General features: G+C 47.3%; 1 protein-coding gene across 1 annotated transcript in view; it reads left to right on the top strand.

Moving 5' to 3' along the window:
* Positions 1–11,384: 11,384 nt before the first annotated feature.
* The window catches only part of SPSB4 (splA/ryanodine receptor domain and SOCS box containing 4), a 78,234-nt gene continuing 65,737 nt past the window's right edge, over positions 11,385–23,881 (top strand). The window contains exon 1 of the mRNA XM_057740290.1: positions 11,385–11,466. The gene's annotated coding sequence lies outside the window, so the exon portion shown is untranslated. The remainder of the gene's footprint in view (positions 11,467–23,881) is intronic.

The following is a 23,881-nucleotide window of genomic DNA, read 5'->3' on the forward strand; positions in this document are numbered from 1 at the left end:
AAAAGAAACAAAAAAACAAAAAAAAAACCACAAAAAAAACAGTCACCAGCTGTTGTAAATTTTGTTTTGTTCCCAAGTATCAGCTCCCTCTTCTATAAGAGAATCATACATCCCTTCTCTGCCAGGACTCTCTGAGGATGGAGTATAGCAGTGTCCCACTGATTTTCAGGATGGCCAATGGGATATGAAAGGATGCAACAGGCACCACATCAAAGCAGAAACATCAAATGCTGATTTATTTGGCCTCATGCTCTTGCTTTCTCAGTTGATGCTACTGTCAATCTGGATCCCAGAATGAGAAAGTCTGGTGCTCAAGGTAAGTTAAGCGCAGCTGAGTCATGACAGATAAACACCAATAGACCAGAACACCCTGAGCTAGAGGTGTTTGTTACTGTAAGTCACTGAGGTGTGGAGGTTGTTTGTTGCCACAGCAAAAGCTGGCAAGTACATCAACATTAACTCAACAGTTGGTCAGTGCTGGCACTGTCCTGAGCATTTATATGTGTTCTCTCATTTCATCTTCACATTAATCTTGAACGGTAGTGTTTCACCCAATGTTTTCCACTGTATACATCACAAAATTACTCTGACTGTGTACAAAAGGAAATACAAAAGGAAGTCTCCTGCTTCCAGCCAAGATGGAACAACAGAGGCTGGATGTGCCCTCCCATCTGAAAGAACTAAAAAGTTGATGAAATATATAATAAAACTGGTTTTAAGATATTAGATAACAGGCAGTGAAGAACAGAAATCTCAGAGATGTGAGCGTTTCCAGGCCATGGTGGAGAAAAAGGGGAAGGCTGGCAGAGCTTGGTAATCTCCTTGGTTTGGGAATATACAGCTGAGAGCAAGGAGGCCTAGGCAACTAAAACTTGCAGGGCAGAATACTAGAAAGGAGAAAGCTACACAGAAAGAGGACCATGGAGATTTGCAAAGGATCCCCCTGGAAGATTCAGCTGAGCACAGATCAGGGCATGCATAAGAGGAAACTATCCAAGGCGTGGCAAGTAACTACCAGCAAAACTAAAGGGAACAATCCCTGGAGTTCACCTATGGCTAGAAACAGCACCTCTCCCTACCAGCCAGAGTGGACATCACAAAATGAGAAAAGGTCTTGCTCCATGGTGGGAAAAAAATTACCAGGCATGCAAAAAAGCAGGTACATGCAACCCAATGTGAGGAGAAAAATCAGTGCTTTGAAACTAACCCAGAAATGACCCAGATAATAGAATTAGTAGACAAGGACATTTTTTAAAGTATTATGACTATTCTATATGTTTGAGATACTAGAGGAAAGACTGACTATGTTAAATAAAGACATGGGAGATATAAAAAAAAATGGCCCAAGTTGAATTTCTAGAAACAAATCTACAACGTTTGAGATGAAAATGCACTGGGTGGGATTAATTGCAGATTAGACATGGTAGAAGGAAGAGTTAATGAAATTGAAGACACAAAAATATAGAAATTGTTGAAAATGAAGCACAGAGAGAAAACAGATGAAAAACATGAACAGAAGAAGAGTGAGCTGTGTGACAACTTCAGGCAGCCTGTGTATGTGGAATAGGGGTCCTTGAAGGAAACGGAGGGGGCAGAAAAAATATTTAAAGAAACAATAGTACCCAAATTTCCCAATATGAAGAAAACTCAACCCACAGATCTAAAAAGCTTAAAGAAACTCAAACACAAGACACATTAAAAAAAAGACACCAAGGCACATCATAATTGAATTGATTAAAACCACTCATAAAGAAAAAAATGTTGAAAGTAGCTAGGGGAAAGGAGGAAATATTACATACAGAGGAACAAAGAGGGTGACCGCAAATTTTTTTCAGAAACAATTTAAGCTAAAAGACCATGAAGCAACATCTTTAAAGCAATGAAAAAAAAAAAAATCCATCAACCTAGAATTCTTTACCAAGAGGAAAGGCTTTCAAAAGTGAGGGCCAACAAGGCTTTTTCAGATATACAAATCTTCAAGAACTGAGCACCATCAGACCTGCACTATAAGACCCACGTAGATTAAAAGTAAAAGGATGGAAAAGATACATTATGCTAACACTAATTTTAAAAAAGTGAGAGCAGATATAGTAACATCAAACAAGACAGATTTCAGAGCAGTGAGTATTAGCAGGCACAAAGAGAGTCATTCCATAAAGGGACAAAATGACTCAAAGGTATATGCACCTAAAACAAAGCTTCAAAACACATGAAACAAAAAAATGATAGAACTGCAAGAAGCAGCAGACAGATCTACAGGTGTAGTCATATATCCTTCTCTTAATGACTGACAGAACAGATAGAACATCAGTAAGAATATAGAAGACCTGAATCATACAACCAACCTGACCTCATTGGTATTTCCAGAACACTCCACCAGACAACAGCAGAATACATATTGTTTTCAAGCGCACCCAAAACATTTACAAAGTTCAACTACATTCTGAGCCATAAAATGTTTCAGTAAACTTAAAAGTATTTAAGTTATACAAATAATGTTCTCTGACAACAATAGAAATAAATTAGAAATCAATACCGAAATGATGTCTGGAAAATCTTCAAACATTTGGAAACAAAGTAACACAATTCTAAGTAAGCTATGCATCAAAAAAAAAAAAAAAGTTCCAAAGTATTTTGAACTGAATGTAAAAGAAAATGCTACATTGCAAAATTTGTGAGATGCAGTACTTAAGAAACAATTTATGGCACTAAATGCCTATATTAGACAAAAATGGTCTAAAATCAATGATCTAAGCTTCTACCTTAAGAAACTAGGAAAAGAGCAAATGGATGCCAAAAGTAAGCAGAAGAAAGGAAATAGAGGGAAAAAAAAAGAGAGAGAGAAAATAAATGAAACCAAAACTTGATTGAGACCATCAATAAAATTGATAAACTGCCAGACATACTGAACAGGCAAAAAAGGAGAGAAAAGACCCAAAATACCAGTATCAGAAACAAGAGAGGTGACATCACTACAGATTCCTCATGTAATAAAAGAATAATAAGGAAAAATTATGAACAACTTATGTCAATATATACAACAATTAGATGAAATGACAAATGTCTTGAAAGATATAAACTATTATAGTTTATTCAAAAAAAACATAAGCAGAATAGCTCTATATCTATTTTAAAGTAATTGAATTTTTAAAAATGTATTTATTTATTTATTGGCTGCTTTGGGTCTTTGTTGCTGTGTGCAGGCTTTCTCTAGCTGCGGGGAGCAGGGGCCACTCTGTTGTGGTGCAAGGGCTTCTCATTGTGGTGGCTTCTCTAGGCGCATGGGCTTCAGTATTTGTGGCACGTGGGCTCAATAGTTGTGGCTTGCAGGCTCTAGAGCACAGGTTCAGTAGTTGTGGCACATGGGCTTAGTTGAGCCATGGCAGGTGGGATCTTCTCAGACCAGGGCTTGAACCCGTGTCCCCTGCATTGGCAGGCAGATTCTTAACCACTGCGCCACCAGGGAAGTCCCAGTAATTGAATTTCTATTTTAAACTCTCCCCATAAAGAAAACTCCAGGGCCAGCTTACTTCGCTGGTGAATTCTATGAAACATTTAAGGAAGAAATAATACCAGTTCTATACAAACTCTTCTTTCTTCTTAGAAGAAAAAGAAACATTGTTAACTCATTCTTGAAAGCCAGCATTAGTTTGGTGCCAAAGCCAGGCAAAAGATATTACAAGAAAAGAAAAGCACAGACCGTATTCCTCATGAACATAGATGCTAATGGGATCCAACAATGTATTAAAAGGATAATATATCAAGGCCAAGTGGGATTTATCCCAGGAATGCAAAGCTAGTTCCACATTCAAGACTCAATCGGTGTAATTCACTGTATGACTAGATTTAAAAAAGGAAATTGGAAAATCACAGAGTGACTGGGAAGACTGGAGAGCAAGATCCAGAAAAAAAACAGGCAGGAGCAACAATAACAACAAAATCAACAACAAATGCAAGGCAGTAGAAATACAGCTGGAACCACACCCCAAACCCAGTCTACTGAGCTGCCATTCCCAGCACTGATCACTGGACACGGGAGTTGGTACCACTGCTAATGGCATCCCTGGGGTCAGGATGTTGCTGCTGCCAATGCCTCCTTCAGAATAAATTCTCCACCGTCCCTGCTTTTTTGGAATAGCTGGTTCCAGCTTTGAAAACCCAAGAGGGAGGTTCTGATTGGCCAAGCTGTCAGGAAGACTGGAAGAGGGAGTGTAACAGAAGGGGTTCCTAGTTGCCAGCAATAGAATCCACTCCACCTACTTCATGCAGGTGGGGACTTAGTAAAACAGATTAAATAGTTTATGGACTCATTCAGATTGTTGAAAATTAGGCTCTGGACCAAGCTTTCTGGAAAATACTTCTGTCTACACTGCAGAACAGACCTGGTAAGGGAGCTTCTGGCACAACTGAGATGAAGAAGCTGCCACTCTTACCCTGATCCCAGAAAAGAGGTACCTCTTCTTCCCCAGAAGTACCAGGCAAAACAGATGCCATAGTCCTAGATAATTTCCTGAAGTAGCAAACTTCTGAATCCGACTGGTGTATTTGTCTGTCAGAATCCAGATTGCACCTGCATCCAGGGCAAGGGAGGCTAGGACATGAAAGCATTTTATTTGTTTGATTTTACCAAAAATGAAATGCAGAGCAGGTTTGCAAGGGATTTGAGAGCCAGGACTGAGCTCTGGACTTTCTGTCCATCAGTAGGAAGAAACTCTTCTTCCTACCTGGATGAATGCAGAGGGGAACTCCTCAGGGTTAGAAAGGTGATTTAGCTGCTCGATGTCCCAATATGACAAATGCCAGTAGAGAAAGGTACATTTATTACTTCCATTTTACAGGTTGGAAACTGAGCTTCCCAAACATTTGGTAACTTGTGCAAGATCACAGTTTGAAGAACAAACATTGACCAAACCCTTATAGACATTTCTTCCTTTTAATCCTTACAACTCTGTGTGGTAGAGAGTATCTCTCCCATTTTATATAAGAGAAAAATTAAGATAATAGGAATCGATTAAAGGGCTAAAAATCCTGTGGTATGACTCTGCCACAATCTGTTCTCCATCCTGTCATCTCATCCCAGTGTACCAAGGTGTTTTATGATGACAGAACTCTCCAGGACTCTGAGGGTAGGTGTGCATGTGAATGTGTGTGTGTGTCCTTAATATCTTGTCCTGCACCAAGTTCAATGTTCACTGGATGAATTTGGGTGTCTCTGTCATGGAGTCTCACCTGTCTACTTTCTTACTACGGACTAACTCAGGTGTATTCCAGAGTCCTCCTGGGGAGCTCAGACTTCTGGGCCCCAGTAGCCCTGCTTATCTAGGAAGTAAAGGGCAACAGGAAGGGGAATGGAATAACCTGGGACCTGCAGCTATGTTGGTATGCAAATCATTTGTATGCAAATGATTCCAAGGAAATAGTGTTGGGGATCCCTGGGTCAATCAATTTTGTGCCCTGTGAATGATGCAAATTATTTTTGGTGCCTTTGACCCTTCATGTTTCATAGCAGGACTGAAACAGTTTAAAAAAATAGACTGTATTTTTAGAGTAGTTTTAGGAACACAGCAAAACTGAGTGGAAGGTACAGAGATTTCCTATACACTCCCTGCCCTGACACATGTATAACCTCCCCCATAATTGGCATCTCCCACCAGAGTGGTACATTTGTTACAATTGACCAACCTGCATTTATATATCACTAGCACCCAAAGTCCATAGTTTGCCTTAGGGTTGCTCTTGGTGTACATGCTATGGGTTTTGACAAATGTCTAATGATCTGTACCCACCATTATAGCATCACACAGAGTAGTTTCACTGCTCTAGAGATCTGTGCTCTACCTATTCAGCCCCCACTCCCTCCTAACACTTGGCAACCAATGATTTTCTACTGTCTCCATACATTTTTGCTTTTTCCAAACTTATTGTTGGAATCATACTATATGCAGCCTTTTTAGATTGGCTTCTTTCACCTAGTAAGAAATGTGCATTTAAGTTTCCTCCCTGTCTTTTCATGGCTTGAGGGTTCATTTCTTTTTAGTGCTTAGTAATATTCCATTGTGTGGATGAACCACAGTTTATTTATCCATTCACCTACAAAGGACATCTTGGTTGCTTCCAAATTTTGGCAATTATAAATAAAGCTGCTATAAACATTCATGTACAGCTTTTTGTGTGAACATAGGATTTCAACTTCTCTGGATAAATACCAAGGAAAGTGATTGCTGAATTGTATAGTAGGAGTATTTTTGTTTTATAAGAAACTGCCAAACTGTCTTCCAAAGTGGCTGTACCGTTTTGCATTCCCACCAGCAAAGTATGAGTTCCTGTTGCTCCACATCCTCGTCAGTGTTTGGTGCTGTCAGTATTCTGGATTTTGCCCACCCTAATAAGTGTCTAGTGGTATCTCGTGGTTTGTTTTGCATTTCCCTGATGCCATTTGATGTAGAGGATTGAAACAGTTTTAGTACTTCTTTGAATGGGCTGACCCATGCTAGACAGTGAATCAAGTTCACTACTACAAATAGGCTCAAGAAAACATTAGCACAGATGCAGTAGGGAACCTGTTCAGGAATGTTCATAGCAGCATGGTTCATAATAGCCGCAAACTAGAATCAATCCCAACGCTCCTTGAAAGCACCGTGGAAAAATTAATTGCTGGCAAAGACTCTTTATTTTGACCAAACTTTAAAGTCTCCTCCCTCTCCATCCCTGTAGAATCCAGTCTGAGTAAAAATCCTGCTGAGTCAATTTAGCAAAACTCTTCTACCCTTTAGTATGTGACCACCCTCAATATCTGATCAAATCCCTCATCCCTCATGCTGGTCTGCCTTCAGCAAGGACCCTGTTGAGTCAGTCTAGCAAGAATCCTCCTTACTCCTGTGTCTGCTCTTAGTGATTTTCCACCCACTGAGCCCCCACCTTGCTCCTTGGCTATAAATCTCCACTCGTCTTTGTTGTATTCAGATTTGAGCCTGATCGCTCTCCCCTGTGCCCCACCCACCAGTGAAAAGTCTTCTTTACCATCTTTAACAAGTGTCATGAATAATTTTTTAACACTGTGTTTGTTCACCCAATAAGCTATTATAAGCCATGAAAATGAATGAGCTACAGTTGCATGCATCAATATGGATGAATCTCATTGAGTCCAAAGAGCAAGTCCTAGAAAGCTACATACAGTATAGCATTTTTTAAGCAAGTTCAAAAAGCAAGTAAAATTAAATAAACTAATGTTTTATATGCACAAACACACACAGGCATACACACACAGTTGACCCTTGGATTAGAACCACACAAGTCTACTTACACGTGGATGGTTCTCAATAAATATGTCCTAAGTTTCTACACGATCTGTGGTTGGTTGAATCCCTGGATGTAGAACCCTGGATTCAGAGGGCCAGACGAAAAACTATAAAGTTATACAAAGATTTTAAACTGCGTGGGGATTGGTACCCCTAACCTCTGGGATTTTTCAAGGGTCAACTGCATAGATATTTGAAAAAAATAATCTAAGGAAATGATAAATCTTAACAATCAGGAGAGTGGTTTTATGTGATGGGGAGTCAAAAAGATGGGCTAGAAAAGGAGCACATGGGAGATGTAGGTGACTTGGGTTGGATGGTGGTCTCATAGGTATTTATTATATTATGGATAAATACATAAATATATAAGGGCCATGCATGGGTTAATGATGATAGTGTGTCATGAACCAAGAACTATGATTAATCCAATTCTCATCAGTGATGTCAGAAAGAAGGCAGGAAGGGAAGAAAGAAAGGAAGGGAAGGAAGGAAGGAGGAAGGGAGAGAAGGAGGGCGGGAAGGAGAAAGGAAGGAAGGGAGGAAAGGAGGGAGGGATGGGGGGCGAGGGAGGGAGGGGTGATAGAGATAGATTTTCTTCCTCCCAACCTTTGTCTGTCCTTCCTTCTGCCCTGCTTTCAATCACTTATTCCGTGAACATTTATTGGCTGTCTACTGCGTATCTGGCCCTAGGCTGGTTGCTGGGAGCATGGAGGTGAAACAGACACAGTTGTGCCCTTAACAGAGCTGCTGTCTGCTCCGGGAGTCTGACAGTTTCCAAACGATTGCCAAAGTACTGTGACAGAAGTAAGACAACAAGCTGCTGTTGGGCTCTAGGAGGGGCCCTAACCCCCCCGGGGCTGCTGGAGAGGGCTGTGGAGCTTAGAGAAATTAGTGAGGTGGAAATGGAGGTGAGAGTGCAAAATCTATAAAGAAGAAACAGACAGCTCTGCCCTGAAAGTGCTCACATCTGCGGGGGGGGGGGGGGTGTGGGGGGGTGTGGGGGGGTGTGGAATGGCAAGAAAAGAGTCAGTGGCAACAGTGGAATTGGGGCCCTGAGAGAGGGAAGCACAGGCTGGATGGCATACACGGGAGGGGGTACACTGAGCCTAGTGTGTCAGGAAGGCTTCCTGGAGCAGAGGGCATGCATACAGGCTAAGAGCCGGACTTACCAGGGTAAAGTCTGTGCCAGGGAGAAAGGTCAGTGTGTGTGAAGGCTGGTGTCAGGGAGGAAGCTTGGCTCCCTGGAGTTGCTAAGAGGGTCTCAGGGTGGCCTGGCCCAGAGGAAAGGTGCAGGAAAGTGAGACTAGCATGTTGGAGCTAGATTCAGCTAAGTGGGAAAACCACCCTGTGGCCATCCTCTGACTTTCACTTTGAAAAGACAGCTCTGGCTGCAGAGCAGAAGTGAAGAGGAGGCTGCAATGGTCGGGGTTAGAGATGGTGGTGCGTGAGCTGTAGCGAGGACCAGGATCAGCGAGGAGGGCCCCTTATGGGCAACCCCACCTCAATGTGAAGAGTTTTAATAGCCAGGCTAATCTGGCTTCTCCCAAAATGACAAGTTGTTTTGCCTGATATCCAGGGGCCAGAGTATTTCAGAGCCTGCAGGAACACTTGGAATGTTTGTTGTGGTCACTCCTTTGGGCCTAAGGTGCATTTGGAGGAGTCAGTATGGTGAATCTGTCTGGAGCCCCCAAGGGAGGGAGAAGTTAGTTTCTCAAATTGTGGCCGTTGCTCCTTCCCCATCTTGTCCTTGAAGCTGTTGTGATGTTTCCCAGCAAAGAGGGCAAGTGACGGGCATCCCCCTCCTCCACCCTGCCAGCCAGACTAGGTTTAGGTGGAGAAACCACTGAAAGTCTTCTTTCAATTCCCCCTTTGCTTCTGTATCTTTTTTCTCCCAATTTTTTTTTCTGGCCCCCCACCCATGTCCATAGCCCCCTCAGTAGCTTGCAGAGTAGGCACTCCAGGAGTTTTCTGGTGGGGGATAGAAAGGACTACTTGTGGAGACTCCCAAAATACAGTAAGTGTGAATGTAGGTCAGAACTGACTCAGGTCAGTTCAAATCACATTTACTCAATGTCTGTTCTGTGCTGGGTATAGGAAATCCAGAGATGTATAAAATGCATTCTTGCCCTGTGAGGGGGTTCACAGCCTTAGGAGGGAAACAGACATACAAACAAGCAATGACAAAACAGTAGGATAAGTGCAAATAAGTACTTGATGGATACACTCTTTGGCCATCCCACCACAGCTACCCTGGTTTATGAAGCATCTTTTGCCTGGACAAATTCAGTAGCTTCCAAGCTTATCTCCTCCATTCATCCACTCTGCTACAGAGAGTGGATGATTATAGAATACAATCATTCTAGGATGCAAATCTGACAAAGCATTAACCTGGTTGAAGGCCTCAACTAATCTTGGGGAAAGGTCAAACTCTTTGGATGGCTCCCAAGGTCCTAGCCACTGTCCATCCCTCCAGCTACATCTTACCTTACTGTTTACGTTCCAGTCATATCATAGGCTCTGGCTGTGATAGTTACCTAACCAGGTGACCATCCTGTTCCCCTACCTCCAGGAGCTAATTCGTGTAGCTACCTCCCCTAGGAAGCATTCCCAGACTGCCCTTCCCAGTCTAGGAAGGGAGCCCCAGAGCCATCATCAAAACATCGCTCTCGCTAGCTAGGTTGGATTGCCTTGACTTGTCTGTGTCCCAGATGAATAGGTGCTCTGCATCTAGGCTTTTTGATACCTGACACAGAGAGGGCTGGGGTCAGACCAAATGACTGTGGAATGAGCTGAGGTCAACTCTGGGAGTACAGATGAAGGCACCCAGAACAGTAACTTTCAATTTCCCCAAGGAAGCACAGATGCTACAAGCACGCTCTTGGCCTCCGCTCCGGCCACGCCCTCTTCCTTATCTCGTTGCTCGGGCTGGCAAACAGGCTGCGCGCCTTCAGCGCTGGTGGCCGGCAGGGTAGAGAGACCCACCTCCTTGTGCCTCGGGTGGGCGGGGAAGGCTCCGAGGAAGCAGGTGCGGTATGAAATTGGACTTCAGAAGATGAGTAGGAGCCTGATCTTAAAAAATAACGTGTAGACACGTGTCTGAGGAAGAGATTGTTAAACCATGCTCTTTCCCCGGCTGCTGTTTCCCACATGCGTTGGGTAAAGACAGCAAAGCTGCCGAGTGGCTGTGTGTCTCCTCCCGCTCTGGGGCACCCACCCTGGCGCTCCCTGAGCGCTTGAATGAATGGCGGGGGGACGCATGAATGAGTGCGTGAGTGAGGGAGTGCGCCGGAGCGCGGGCGGGTGAATGGCTACAGCGCCGACTCCGCACGCGGGCGCGGGCGCGGGCTCCACTTCCCTCTCCCGCCAGCTGGTGGCCTCGGGAAGGTGGCGGCGCCGGCAGCGGCCCGAGCTGGGACGGGCCGGGGCGCGGGATGGTGGGGGAAGGGGCGTTCCCGGCGGCCGCGCCTTCCGCGGCTATTGGATTAGTGGCCTTCAGGGATGAGCTCAGCCGGATCGGCTTTCAGCTGCAGCCTCCGGGCCGGCCGGGAAGGCGGGGAGCGGGCGGCGGCAGAGAAGGAGGGGGAGGCGGAGGCGGCTGCAGCATCCAGAGCTGGCCGCGGCGGCCGGCGCGCCCCGCGCACAAAGGAGCCCAGCCCCTGGGGAGGGCGATGAGCGCACCGTAGCTCGGGCCCGGGCCCCAGCTCCAACCACCAATACTTGCGTCCGGAGCGAGGGGGAAGACGCAGGGCGCGCCAGGGGCCGGCGGCCGAGGCGCGGCCCGTGCACCCTGAGCTCCGGACTCGCCGCCCTCCAGGTCCGGCGCGGAGCTTAGGAACCGCTGGAGCGCGGGCCTTGGCGCGCCCCTGGGATCCGCTCAGAAAGGCACTTGCCCACTCCCATCCGACCTTCTGCGCCCTCCCGCCGCGCCGGAGCACCAACTTCCCCAAGAACGCTCCAACTCCAGGCCACCCTGCCGGGCGGAGCGGGCGCTGCTGTTGGGCACGAGCCGTGAGGACGCGCCCCTGGCCCCGGAGAGCAAGCCGGCATCTTTGGGGTCGCTCCGGCGCCCCTGAGCGGGCGGCAGCGGCCGCAGACGCCTCTCTCGGGAGCCCAGGACCTGCCAGCGCTGGCGATTCCTCTGGGGCAGGCGCTTGCCCTCTCTTTTATGGTGAGCATTCTCCATCTTCTGGTGAGGGGCACGCTGGAGCCGAGATCCGGCCGTACAGACCTCGTGCGGGCCGGCACTCTCTACAGCCGGCGCTCCTGGCGTGGGTCCCGTCCAGGTCACCGGGAATTCCTCTCTGCGGGCTGTGGCAGTCCGAGCTGCTTGGTTTGCGCGCAGCCTTGGGGCGTTTGCGGCCGGCCCCTGGTGTCATAGGTTCGAAGCCCGCTGCTCTTCTGCGTAATGGAGACAGCACAAAAAACTACCCCCCCGAGTCACCCTGCCTGGGTTTGGGTCTATGATCTGTCATTCACTGGCTGCGTGACCTTGGGCAAGGCGCCAAACCTCGATTTCCTTATCCGTAGGATGGGGATGATAATGGTACCCTTTCAACAGGGCTATTGGTAGGATCTATGGGGTGGTCCTCGTAATGTACGTAGACATGTGCCTGGCACATAGGAAAGACTCGATCAGATATTAGCCAGCATTATTATTAGCTGTGTGAGCCCAAGTGTGTCATCCAACTTTCCGGAGCTGCAGCAGCTCTCTCGTCTATGTATTGGGGACAGTACTTTCCAGGGTCTGTTCGTCTGGATTGGGGGGTGGTTCGGCGCGGTGGAAGTCAAGCGCGGGGCACGCAGTGGGCGCTGGTGAAGTGGTGGTTCTTGTTATCGTTTACTCTTGACGCTGGATAGTGAGGCTGGTCGCCCGGTCCGAGCGCTGCTTGGGGCCGGCTCCTGGCCTTGCTTGGAGACAAACTTGGCTATGCTTAGTATGGGAGGGGGTCGCGTGCTGCGTGAGTCACGGGCAGGGGGTGGGGGTGGGGTCTGGGAAGGAGAGAGGAGGCCAGAGCTTGGAGCGCGGCAAATGTGTCCGCCCGGGTAGCGCAAGACGCGCGGCGGGCTTGGAGCCAGGGGAAGGACGCCGAGCCCAGGACCTCTCCCTGGCGGGAGAAGCGGGGGGAGTGGCTGCTCCCGCCTCCCGGATGGCGGAGCGTGGCCTGCTGCGGACTGGAAGGGAGAGGAGGGCATTTTTGTGCAGCTAGCGCTAGGAGGGGGAGAGCCCTCAGCTCCGGAGTAAGGCTTGAGTTCGAATTCCGTCTCCACCACCAGCCCACGGTGTGACCTTGGGCAAGTACTCTAATCTCTCCCAGCTCAGTTTCCTCTTCTGCCCCACCCTCCTCCTGGGGGAGTTTGGGGAGTGAGGGCAGGAGTTCTCTCCTCTCTAGGAATCTGAGCCTCCATCCTCCATCCACCGTCTGCCCTCCTGCAATCGATGAGCATAAGTCAGGAAGACGTGCCTGAGCCTCAGGAAAACGCCATTAAAAGGAGAATCCAGGAACTGCCCGTCCCCCCTTCCAGGCTGTCATTGCACCCAGGGAAGAAGCATTAGTGCACCACATCTCTCTTGCCTCTTCCGGTCTCCCCACCTTGGCGCCTCTGTCCTGCAACCAAATCGTGCAGCCTCTGACACTGAGGCTGATGGGGGAAACTTCCTCATCCCCCACACCTTCATTTTTCAAAAAGTGCTACTGATTAATGGAGTCTGTAGAGAGACTGTGTCATGATATGAACATGCTTGACACAAAGGCAAAATCCTCTAGAGATACATACCCTTTGATTCCATTTTTTAAAACTTCCTTAAAAAGTGCTAATAAAAGGTATTTAAGCCACTTTTGGCAAACAACAAACAAAATTCAACTTGCTGGCCATTCCACTCAAATATCTCTCTAGTCTGTATTTCTATTTTATTTCAAAGACTGATAAACTCAATTATATAAAAATAAAATCTACAGGGACATCACCAGAAACAGTCAGAAGACATATGACAAACTGGTGAGAGAATCATCACTCCGGTTACAAAGGGCTCATCTCTTTAATGCGTAAAAATGTCCTCAAGTCAATAAGAAAAAAGACCGAAAAAACAAACAAAGACCGTTAACAGTTCACATGTGCAAAATAAAATAGAAATAACAAACATATGACAAGATGCTCTACCTCACTCAATAGGAAAAATGTAAGATAAAACCACAAGATACAGTTTTGCATATGTCAGATTAGCAAATAATAATCATTTATCAGAAACATCTTTTAAAAATATAAAATAGATCAAATCCCTCCCAGTCTTAGAACCTCCTTGAGGCTGCCAGGGAGTAAAATCTAGGTGCACCCAGGGCCCTCCAGGTCTGGTTGCTGTCCACTTCATCCCTTTCTCACTGTTTTCCTCTCTCATGACCCTCTACCTTTTGGCCATTTTGGTTTTGCTCCAGTACTCCAAGGACTTTTTCCCTTGGCTTTTTAAAGACTGGCTCCTTCTTATTTAGACAGGCTTGTCCCTGGGAGGCTTTGCTTCTGCCCCAGAAAGTGGTCGAGACCTAGGCCAGAGCAGAGTTGCCTATCCCTTTGGGAAAAGACCTAGTACCATTCATCATACAGGGGCTACTTGATTCTCCTCGCGTTGCCTGACCTGTTGTAACATAGCCAGGTTCTTGAAAGGCACCTTCTCTACTGGTACAGGGACAAAGGGTCTCAGGCAGCCCAGCAGCTAGAACAGGCCATTCGGTGTGGAAAACCAAGGGGTGTGGAGGTACCTGGAGCAAAGCTGCCAGAGATCTCTGCCTCAGAGTCATTTTAAAACAAGTACATAAGTGCATGCACTTAACTTATATGAACATCACTCTACATACTTGGCAAGAAAGATCAACAATAAAAATCAAATAAAACAGCAACACCTTTTATTTTGTTATTTTTTTTGGCCACGCTGTGAGGCGTGCAGGATCTTAGTTCCCTGACCAGGGATCGAACCCATACCCCCTGCGGTGGAAGCACAGAGCCTTAACCACTAGACCACCAGGAAAGTCCCAATTTTAAATAAAATATTTTAAATAAAAGAGGTCCCTAAATAAGTCTCACTGGGTGTATCTGTTCTGAGGCTGTAGGAAAAACAGTTATCTATGCTGAACCCTTTGGCAAGGAGGATGGCAGACCCAAATCTGGTATCATGAACCTTCTTCAGAAGAACTTTCCAGGGAAGTGTTGATTGCATATAATTTTTTTTGCCATACATACTCTTAATCCCCATTTAAAATGTGTATTTTTTTTTAAATATGCCCTGTAGTTAGTCTAACCCTTTAAGTGGTTTTCTTTTTTTTGAGAGAATACTCAGTTGTATTTTAGAGTTTTTTTAAAAATTTATTTTTTATTTATTTATTTATTTGGCTGCGTTGGGTCCTTGTTGCTGTGCATGGGCTTTCTGTAGTTGCGGCAAGCGAGGGCTGCTCTTAGTTGTGGTGCGAGGGCTTCTCTTTGCAGTGGCTTCTCTTATTTCGGAGCACGGGCTCTAGGTGCACAGGCTTCAGTAGCTGTGTCTCTCAGCCTTCGTTGCTCCGTGGCATGTGGGATCTTCCGGAACCAGGGATCGAACCCATGTCTCCTACATTGGCAGGCAGATTCTTAAGCACTGTGCCACCAGGGACGTCCTTAAAATGTGTATTTTAATTATGGAAGAAAAATGTTTGTTGTTAAAAATGCAAACTATACAAGAGGTGTGGAGTGGAAGTCTCTTCTTGAGTCTGAGAAATGCTTTCTAATGCAGCCAGAGGTAGCAGGTGCTGGGGCAGTGCTGGTAGGAGGCAGAGGCTGGTCGGGCGCTGGCCTCACCAGCAAAAAAGGCAACATGTGGTGCAGAAGACAGCCGATGCAGGACGAGGCCACAGGGGCATGGAGGGATGCCACAGAGGGTGCCTGGCCCCGCTTGGGGGTGGAAAGAGAATGAATGAGTGTCAACTAGGAAGGAAAGGTGGGAAGGTTCCCAGGAGACCGAGGTACGGGCAGGACGTGGTTTCTGAGGGGAGTCTGCTGTGACTGGTCTGAAGGGGGCCGTGCTGGGAGACTGGGCGTGGGGAAAGTAAGCAAGAACAGGTCTTGAGGACTATTATATGTCAAGGAAAGGGTGCAATTTCTCCCTGGAGAAGCTGCTTGGAGAGTTGAACAAAAGGTGGGTGGGTGCCTTGGTCAGATTCACCCTGTGGCAGCATGGAGAGTGGCTTGGGGGGCATAGACTGGAGTCAGAGAACCCCACTGGGAGACCCTTGTAGTAATCCAGGCAAGGTCTGAACTAAGGGAGAGCTGAAGGCATTGAGGGAGACCGAGAGAGGGGAATCCATGGCAGAAATTGGGACGAGAGAGGAACCTGGTTTGCCGGAGAGGCAAGAGGCTGCTTTCAGACCTGGGCATGTAGATTCTTAGGTGCCAGTGGCCCCCAGACCGCCATGTGTGATATCTAGAGTGGATGGGCATGTCCAAGGGGAAGGAGAACAGCGGACTTTACAAGGTCATTTGAAGGAGCACCTAGTCTGGGGCGGCCAGAGGCTTCCCGGTAGGTGGGTCTAGTGCTGAGGCGAGAACACGGGGCTGGAGACCCAGTTTGGGAGAATCCACAGAGGGCTGGAAATGCCAGTCATAAGAAGATGCACATAGAGAGGCAGCAGCAGACACTGAAGATGCAGCAGTGGGGGTGCCCCATTTATGACGCAGGCCATGTGGACCCCAGAGCCAAGAGGTGGCAGGAGACTGCCCCGAGCTCCACCCCTCCATGTGCTGGTGTGCACAGAGAGAGAGGCCCGGAGCAGCCCTCAAGTCCCCCACCCAGCCTTCAGTGCTGTGCAAAGTCACTTGTGGGTGAGCCTGGAGCCTTCTCCAGAGATGAGTGGAGCTGCGTCTGCAGAGACGTCTCACCTGTCAACCATGTTCTGTGAGATGCACAAGTCACACAGATTCCTGGGGCTGGAGTGGCTCCCTGCTCCCTGGTGCTCCCTCTGTCTCCTCTCTCTCTGGGTCCCCCTGTCTCCCCACTTCCTCTCCATCCCATCTTCCTCTCTAGTCTCCCCCCCAGTATCTCAAAAATGCTCCCAGAGACACCTCAAGCTTAACAGAGAGAACTGCAGAAATCTATGACCTCCTAGACCAAGCCTGAGTTTCCCTTTTCATTCAGGCATCCCAAGTTTTCAGACAACCAGTTATACTAAGTGGGCAAAGTTCAGCTCGGGAGATAAATGATGGGCTAGACATGAAGATCATTGTGTTTTCTTCATAGAAGTTTTTCCAACAGGGTCCCGTTAGGCAGCACCCATCCCCACCCCCTTTTTCTAGCTCTGCTCCAGCCAGAGCCACGCTGGGCCTCACAGAGGCCAGCTGTCCTGCAGAACACAGGGCACAGGGGCAGCCGGAACGGTGACCAGACCTGCTAGGAATGCATGTGGATGCAGGGCGTCTGGCCTCGCTGCCTCAGAGGTGTGTCCCTTTCAAATGACCTTGCTTGCTTGGTCACCGCCCAGCAAACATTCTTCATCCTATCCCCTGCTCTCCTTGTTGGCTGACAGCCTGAGCTTCCGCCCTGGGGGCTCCCGGCTCAGTCACACGTGGGAGGATTCCCATGGAAACCCCAGAAGAAGAAGAGGCTCGGGGAAGCCTCATTGATTTACGCTCCCAAGAAGACAGGCATGAGACGGTTCCACCTGGAGCTGGACAGATGGCTCTCTTTGTGAGCTCCTGGGAGAAAGGGGCCTGCCCAGCCCAGTGTTGCATGAGCTCCACGCATGTGTACAGAGAGAAAAGCTAATAGCTGCCTGTGAATGAAGCTTGGAGGTTCTTTAGCTCATTCACCATCAGTAGGTTCATTCTCCATGAGCATCTTTTAACAGAGTACTCTACTTAATATTTGTACTAACAGAATCTTGGAAACATCCCAGGTGAACCAGGTCCAAGTAGGTACCATTGGCACCATTGCAGAGAGGTGAAAAATGAGGGCTGAAGATGTTAAGTGACTTGCCCAAGCTCATGGAGCTCTGATCCCCCAGTCATGCCTTGGTGGAGGTTCTTTCTACAGCAGCAGGTTGCTTTTATTTCTTTGCTTGTGCTTATACACCCACTGCGTTCTCTGAGCCAGAACCCTGCGGAGTCCTGGGGACTCCGGTGAGGAGACTCAGTCCCTGTTCTTGAGTTGTCCCCCATCTGGTGGGGAGGAAGGCAGCTGAGGAGACACCACGGCCTCTCGTGATAAGTCTGTGATGGAGATAGGTCCAGGGGCTCTGAGGGCACGGGATGGGGAGCTCTCCGGAGGCACTGATGCCTGAATTGAATGAATTCCCCAGGAGTGTATATGTGGGAGGGTTGTGCAGGGGAGAGGGAAGGGGTGAAGGAAGCAAAGGGTCAGGACACATGGTGCGGGCCCATGCAGTGTCTGTGGGGAAATTCAGGCAGCTTAATGGGGATGCCGTGAAGGGCTTCACAGAGGGAGATGGGCCAGCGGAGCATTGTGGAGCATTTGGGGAGGTTTAGAGTTAGGAGTTTGTACTTTCTCCTGAAAGCCGTGGAGAATCTGTGGGGGAGTTTAAGTAGGGAGCGTGATTAGATCCGCTTTGCATTTTACAAGTGGTGTCCTATATATTTGAAAGCAATATGCAGTCTATTATAGGAATTCAAGTGGTATCAAACTGCCCTGCTTTTTACAGTCCTTGTCATTATTCAGACCTGTCACTGGATCTGACCCCTTTGGTGTGAGCTCTCCCAGGAGGGAAGTGATCAGGTCTTACACTTTCCTGTAGCCTCAGATCCCCAGGGAGGCATCGTTACTGCTGCTTCAATGAAGGAATGAAATCCACCCCCAACCGCTACCCCAGCAAATCCAAAGCCATGGGCCACATTGAGCGGAGGGCATTTCACCTGGTCCTTACCAACCCTGCGGCAGTCCTGTCTCCCGGCAGAACCTGTGCCTGGCTAAGCCCAGCAGACAAAACTTCAAGAATGGGATTTCGGGTCCTGGGCCTCTGAAGACTGAGGGTCACACCTTGCAAACTGCCGAGGCTCCTTAAGAAGTGCAACATCCACTCTTCATGTCTCCTTATTTCCCTGTCGGGGTTGCAACATCCGCCAGGGTCCTGGGAAGGCCAGTTGGCAATTTGAGTTTTTGTTTTCTTGCTCAGCCATCACTGAAGCCCTGGGGTGGACCCTTCCGGATAATGTCATTAAGCATCCCCATCCAAGCATGGCCTAAGAAGTGAAGTTTGGTTTGAGGAAATGTGATGGAGGCATTGTTCAGTATGCCCTCTGCTTGCTGGGCTGAGAGACGATGTTATCCCTATCAGGAAGTTAGACACTGTTGTATCTCCTCTGTGCCTGGCCTGGTGTCACATCTGCGGTGGAGACGAGAGGAGTAAGGTGACAAGTACGCGCTCCCTCTGGCTGGAGAGGCAGGGACTGAGCCTGACTTGGCTACTACTGTGTGTCCCTAGCTCTCAGCTGCACAGCCGGGCACGTGGCAGCCATCCACCAAGTGTTTGTTGAATGAATAAATGAAGGCTGGGAGCAGGAAGGGTGCACCACAGTATCTAACAAGGGGCAGACTGGATACAGCCCAGGGGGAGTGGCTCAGAGGCAGTGACTGTGTTAGTGGAGAACTAGGCCCCGTGTTCCCAGTCTCCTGGCTCCAACCCTGGCCCTTTCCCTAGAGAGAGCAGAAAGTGAGACCTTGCTGAAGCCCAGAATCTCCTTTTCACACCCATACATGTACTGTGCTCTGTCTTCAAAGCACCCTGCTTGTGCATGTGCTTGGTGGGGTGTGTGTGTGCGTGTGAGAGGGAGTGAAGAAGCCCGGGGGAGAGCTTCCTGTCCCCAGAGGAATGCCCTTCAAGGTAGAAGAAAGCAGGTCAGTGGATCAGAAAGTCCTGGCTGGCTCAGGGGGACAGAAGTTTGGGGCAGGCACCTAGAGGCCCCAGGCGATCAGGGCAGGCTTCCTGGAGGAGGTGGGGCTCAGGCTGGATTGGGGAGGTAAGGAAGGTAGGACTGGGGGTCCCAACTCCCTGGATAAAGACATGAAGATTGACCTATGACTCCAGTTTAGGAACTAGGACTCTGCATTAATAACTTCCTGTCTCCCAGCTCTGGCCTTGGCTCTGTTTTCAGCTGATCATTCTAATCCTGACCATTGCCTTTGACAGGTTCCATGGGACTAAAACCAAGTCACTTAGTCCCTCTTTTATTCATTTGTTAGTTCGGTCTCAGTTGCAGGAGACCATAGGACCTGGAACTTCTCTGGGGTGAGGACTGCAGAGGCAATGTCCCAGCTGGATGCAGGGGAGGTACAGGCAGAGTAGATCTGGCTGGAAGCTGGGACCTCTGAAAAAGTCAGAGCCTCCTATTGTGAGCATTTACGTTGACTTCCACCCTTTGCTGCTATGACCCACCCTGCCCTTCGCTTCTGTAGCTGAATCCTAGCACACGCCCTGGTGTTTCTCTCGGATGCACTCAGGTGGTGAAATGGCAATGTCGGAGGACATACACAGCTTAGAGAAGCACTTAACATTCACCGGGTGCCTCCCAGGTGCTCTGCACTATTCCAGTCTTTACATATGTCTCCCCTGATTCTTGCAAAGATAGGCAAGGTCAGCACATAGTTAGCACATAGAGCGTTTTGCAGATGAATCTCTGAGAGGTTAAGGCCTTGCCCAGGCCCCAATGGACAGGAAGGAATTCAAACTCTGCTGTTCGTTATATTGTGCTGTGATTAGTTTTCCTGAGTGGATGGCCATTAGTGGACGCTAGCACACTGCTCTTGTTCCTATCTTGCAGGAAGCGGCAAAGGGGCTGCTGGGTGTCCACCTCACCACCCCCTTGGTGGGCAGCTTTTGAGGTCCCCGCCTGCCGCTGATGGGGCAGAGGCCTCAAAGCCAGAAAGGAAAGCACTGGGCCTTCCATGACCTGGCACGGGCCTCATCTGGGGCTGCTGTTTGGCCACTGCTTTCAAACACGTTAAAGGTGCCTCTGCGACAGATCCAACGTTGGCATGGTTGTGTACAAGGATAAAGCACTTTCCCGTAGAAATGTCCTGTGTGGGCCACAGAGCTGTTTACAATCAGCACTGTCAGAGGCTCTGTTCTGGTTTTTGATTAGATCTTTCATTTTTCTATTTTACTATGCTTCATTTGTATATTTTTCACTCTTTTTCTTTTACTAATATAAGTACACAAACCATGACTGCATTTGAGTTCTACTTTAATGGGATCTCACAGGTTCTAATATATGGACTGTTTTTTGATATTCTTATTTTCTAGATACTCTACAATTTCTGTATAGGTCTCTTTCTTGACCCGAGTTGTTTAAAAGAGAGTTTTCAAAACTGTCCAAGTGATGGAATTTTGTGATGCATAATTTTGTGATTAATTTCTAGTTTTTCTTCTGTGGTACCAGGTTCTGTATTATTATGTCTGCTTTCTTCTTATTTGTGGCCTAATATATGGGAAATTTTTAGAAATACACATTCATCAATTAAATGTCTCCTTAATTATGCAATTTTGGTTTTTCTACGTCTTTCCTTAATTTGGTCCATTGATCTGTCATGAGCTAAAAGAGGTGAATTAAAATCATCTGCCTCTACTGTGTATCTGTTTGACCTTCCTTGTATTTCCTGTAGCTTTTGCTTTGAATTTTGCTGCTGCTATTTGGTGTGTTAGATCTTCAGTTGTGGACTGTGTTCTTTATTGTTATAAACTGTTCTTTGTCTCATTTTAAATCACTTGCCCTGAATTCAACCTTACTTTCCTAATATTAAGGTTATCATACCCGCTTAATCTGATGTAGTGCTTACTTGGTATATATTTGCCTTCCCTATTTTTTCAACATTGTTGAATTACTTTGCTTTGGGATGTCTCTTAAATATGGCATACGGTTGGGGGTTTTGTCTTCTTCCCCAACCTCACAATCTTTTCTTTTTAGTAGTTTACTATGGCCATTCATGAACATAGCTAGTATTCTGGTCATAGTTTTGCTATCATATTTTATTTATTTTTTTAATAAACTTATTAAAAGTTTATTAAAGCTGTGTTGGGTCTTTGTTGCTGAGCGCAGGCTTTCTCTAGTTGCGGAGAGCGGGGGCTACTCTTCGTTGTGGCGTGTGGGCTTCTTACTGTGGTGGCTTCTCTTGTTGTGGAACATGGGCTCTAGGTGCACGGGCTTCAGTAGTTGTGACACATGGGCTCAATAGTTGTGGCTCGCGGGCTCTAGAGGGCAGGCTCAGTAGTTGTGAGGCACAGGCTTACTTGTTCTGTGGCATGTGGGATCTTCCTGGCCCAGGGCTTGAACCCATGTCCCCTGCATTGGCAGGCGGATTCTTAGCCCTTGCGTCACGAGGGAAGCCCGTACTATCACATTTTATGTCTTTGTCTTTTTCCTTCTATTGCTTCTTAAAGCAAAATCTTACAGTATGGCTGGCCTGTTTTATTTTGCGTTCTTTTTGACAGTTTGGAAGATCTGTATTTTATTTTGAATTTTTCTGGAGGTTGCCTTTGTAATTATGTAAAATGTATTTAATTTTTTTTTTTAAGGCTGTACTAGTTTCTCCCTGCTGAAATAAGTGATCACAAAATTAGTTTACAAATTTGGTCACAATTTTTATCTCCTTTGTGAGAGCTTTTTTTCCTGGTGAGCTTTCTTGGTTTGCCATATTTTTTTCCTGTTCTTTTCCTCCTCTATTTCTTTTCCAGCATCTTTGACTATATCATGTGCTGGTTCCTCTTTGGAAGAGGCACACCTTCCCAGATCAGCATTTTGCAGGGATGCTCATAGAGGAGGCACCAGGAGGTATTTTAGGAGAGCAGGATTGCTCCCTGGTCCCTGGTAACTTTGTTCACAGAACTGTGGTAGTGATTTCTTTTCACTTATACCCAGTCAGCAGAGATCTGCAGCCCTGGGCTTCCCCCAGCTCAGGCCCTTCTCCTGCTCTGCCTCAGCAACACACTGCTTCCTTTGAAGATGGCAGACCTGTAGTTTCCTCTCTTAGCCCTGCCCTCCTCTTTCCCCACGGTGTCAGAGGCAGCTCCCACTGCTAGACGACGTACCCTGTACCCATTGTTCCTGATTGGGAATCACTGGCTTTTTCCTTCAGGAAGTGCCAGCTACTGGCTGGTTCTGCCATCTTCATCTGAGACCTGCAGCCACAGGTGTCTTCTGTAGGTGTTTTCTCACACCTTGTTTGATCTTCACTGCTTTTGGCAGCCCTTGACTGTTGTTTTGGCAGCCTTTCCTTATAAGTTGTGGTTTGGATTACAAATGTGTTCTAGTATTGCTGAAGATAGATTTTGCATTCCTGTTTCTCTTTCCCCTTTATTTTGGGTGATTTTGGATATGAAAAGGAGTAATAATTCTTCTATTTTACAAGTGTCTAGTGTTGCAGATTTTTATATGCTCTGGTATTCCCTTAGATTAAATATTAGCCAGAGCTCACTGGATAGGGTTGGCATGAACTGAAGCTGGGGTCTGACAATAGAAAGGAAAGAAAATGTGCCGAGACCAGCTCGGCGACTCGAGGCGAGTGACGGGTGCCGCAAGCTTGAAGAAGACACAGACACAGACTGAAGAGAAAAGTGGGACCGGGGGGCTCAAGACCTCTCGGATCAAGAGCCCTGCTGATTAATCCCACGTTGCTTTTATTGAGTTCTCGGCATAGTCTAAGGGTCTGACACTCCCAGGTTAATCCCATAAACAATCAAAGGCCTCACATGACTGGGGGCAATGATCTTTGTTTGCCTCCTGGGTCCTGATTTGAGCTGGGTGTGGAGAGCAAAGTAGCCCTGGGGGAAGGAGACCTCTCTCAGAAGGATTAAGGGTCTGTGCCCCACCCGTGTTGGCCCCTCTGTGACTGTGCCTGTCTTAGGTTGTTCCTCCCTTGAGGAATCTTACCCGTCTTTGGCTAACCAGCCATCCCTCAGGACCAAACAGGGTGATATTAGTCTCCATGCCCCGCACCCTCAGCTCCTCCACTGCTCAAGCAGGACATTCTGAATCCCATCGCTCGGCCCACATACTTCAACATTTTCAATGTTTCAAAAAGGTTCCAGAATGTCTTCCCACATCTCCCCCTTTTTGTTTTCGTAGGAGAAGATAAGCCTGTAGGAGAAGATAAGCCTATTCGAGTTATTTTTCTGTCAATCCTTGGAGCGTTCCTCCTGTGCACCTGAGAACTTAAACATAGGATAATTAAAAGACAACAAAAAACAAATGTACAAAGTTTATCTCCGGAGATTCTATATCCCATTCAAGATGGCGTTTCTTTGGAACGCTCATGATATGGCTTAATTCTCCGAGATGGAATCCACACAGGTTCCAGGCCTTGTCCTGGTGACACACAAGCAAACCCTCTTCCCCATGTGATTAACCTTCCTGATGACCAGATATTAGTCAATGGGTCCTGCCACCATATCAGCGGCTGTGCATCATTAAAATGAGTCACATTCTTAGAGGAGGCTTGAAAATGCCTCTCAGCTGCTGTATCTGTAGCCTGTGCAGATACATTCAAAAAATTAATAGTAAATAAGGCTTTATTTAAAATTGTTTGTTGCCCTTGGGTGATTCCCCCTTTTTGTTTTTGG

This window comes from Hippopotamus amphibius, chromosome 6 (genome assembly GCF_030028045.1).
Source record: "Hippopotamus amphibius kiboko isolate mHipAmp2 chromosome 6, mHipAmp2.hap2, whole genome shotgun sequence".
In the NCBI taxonomy this organism is placed as follows: Eukaryota; Metazoa; Chordata; class Mammalia; order Artiodactyla; family Hippopotamidae; genus Hippopotamus; species Hippopotamus amphibius.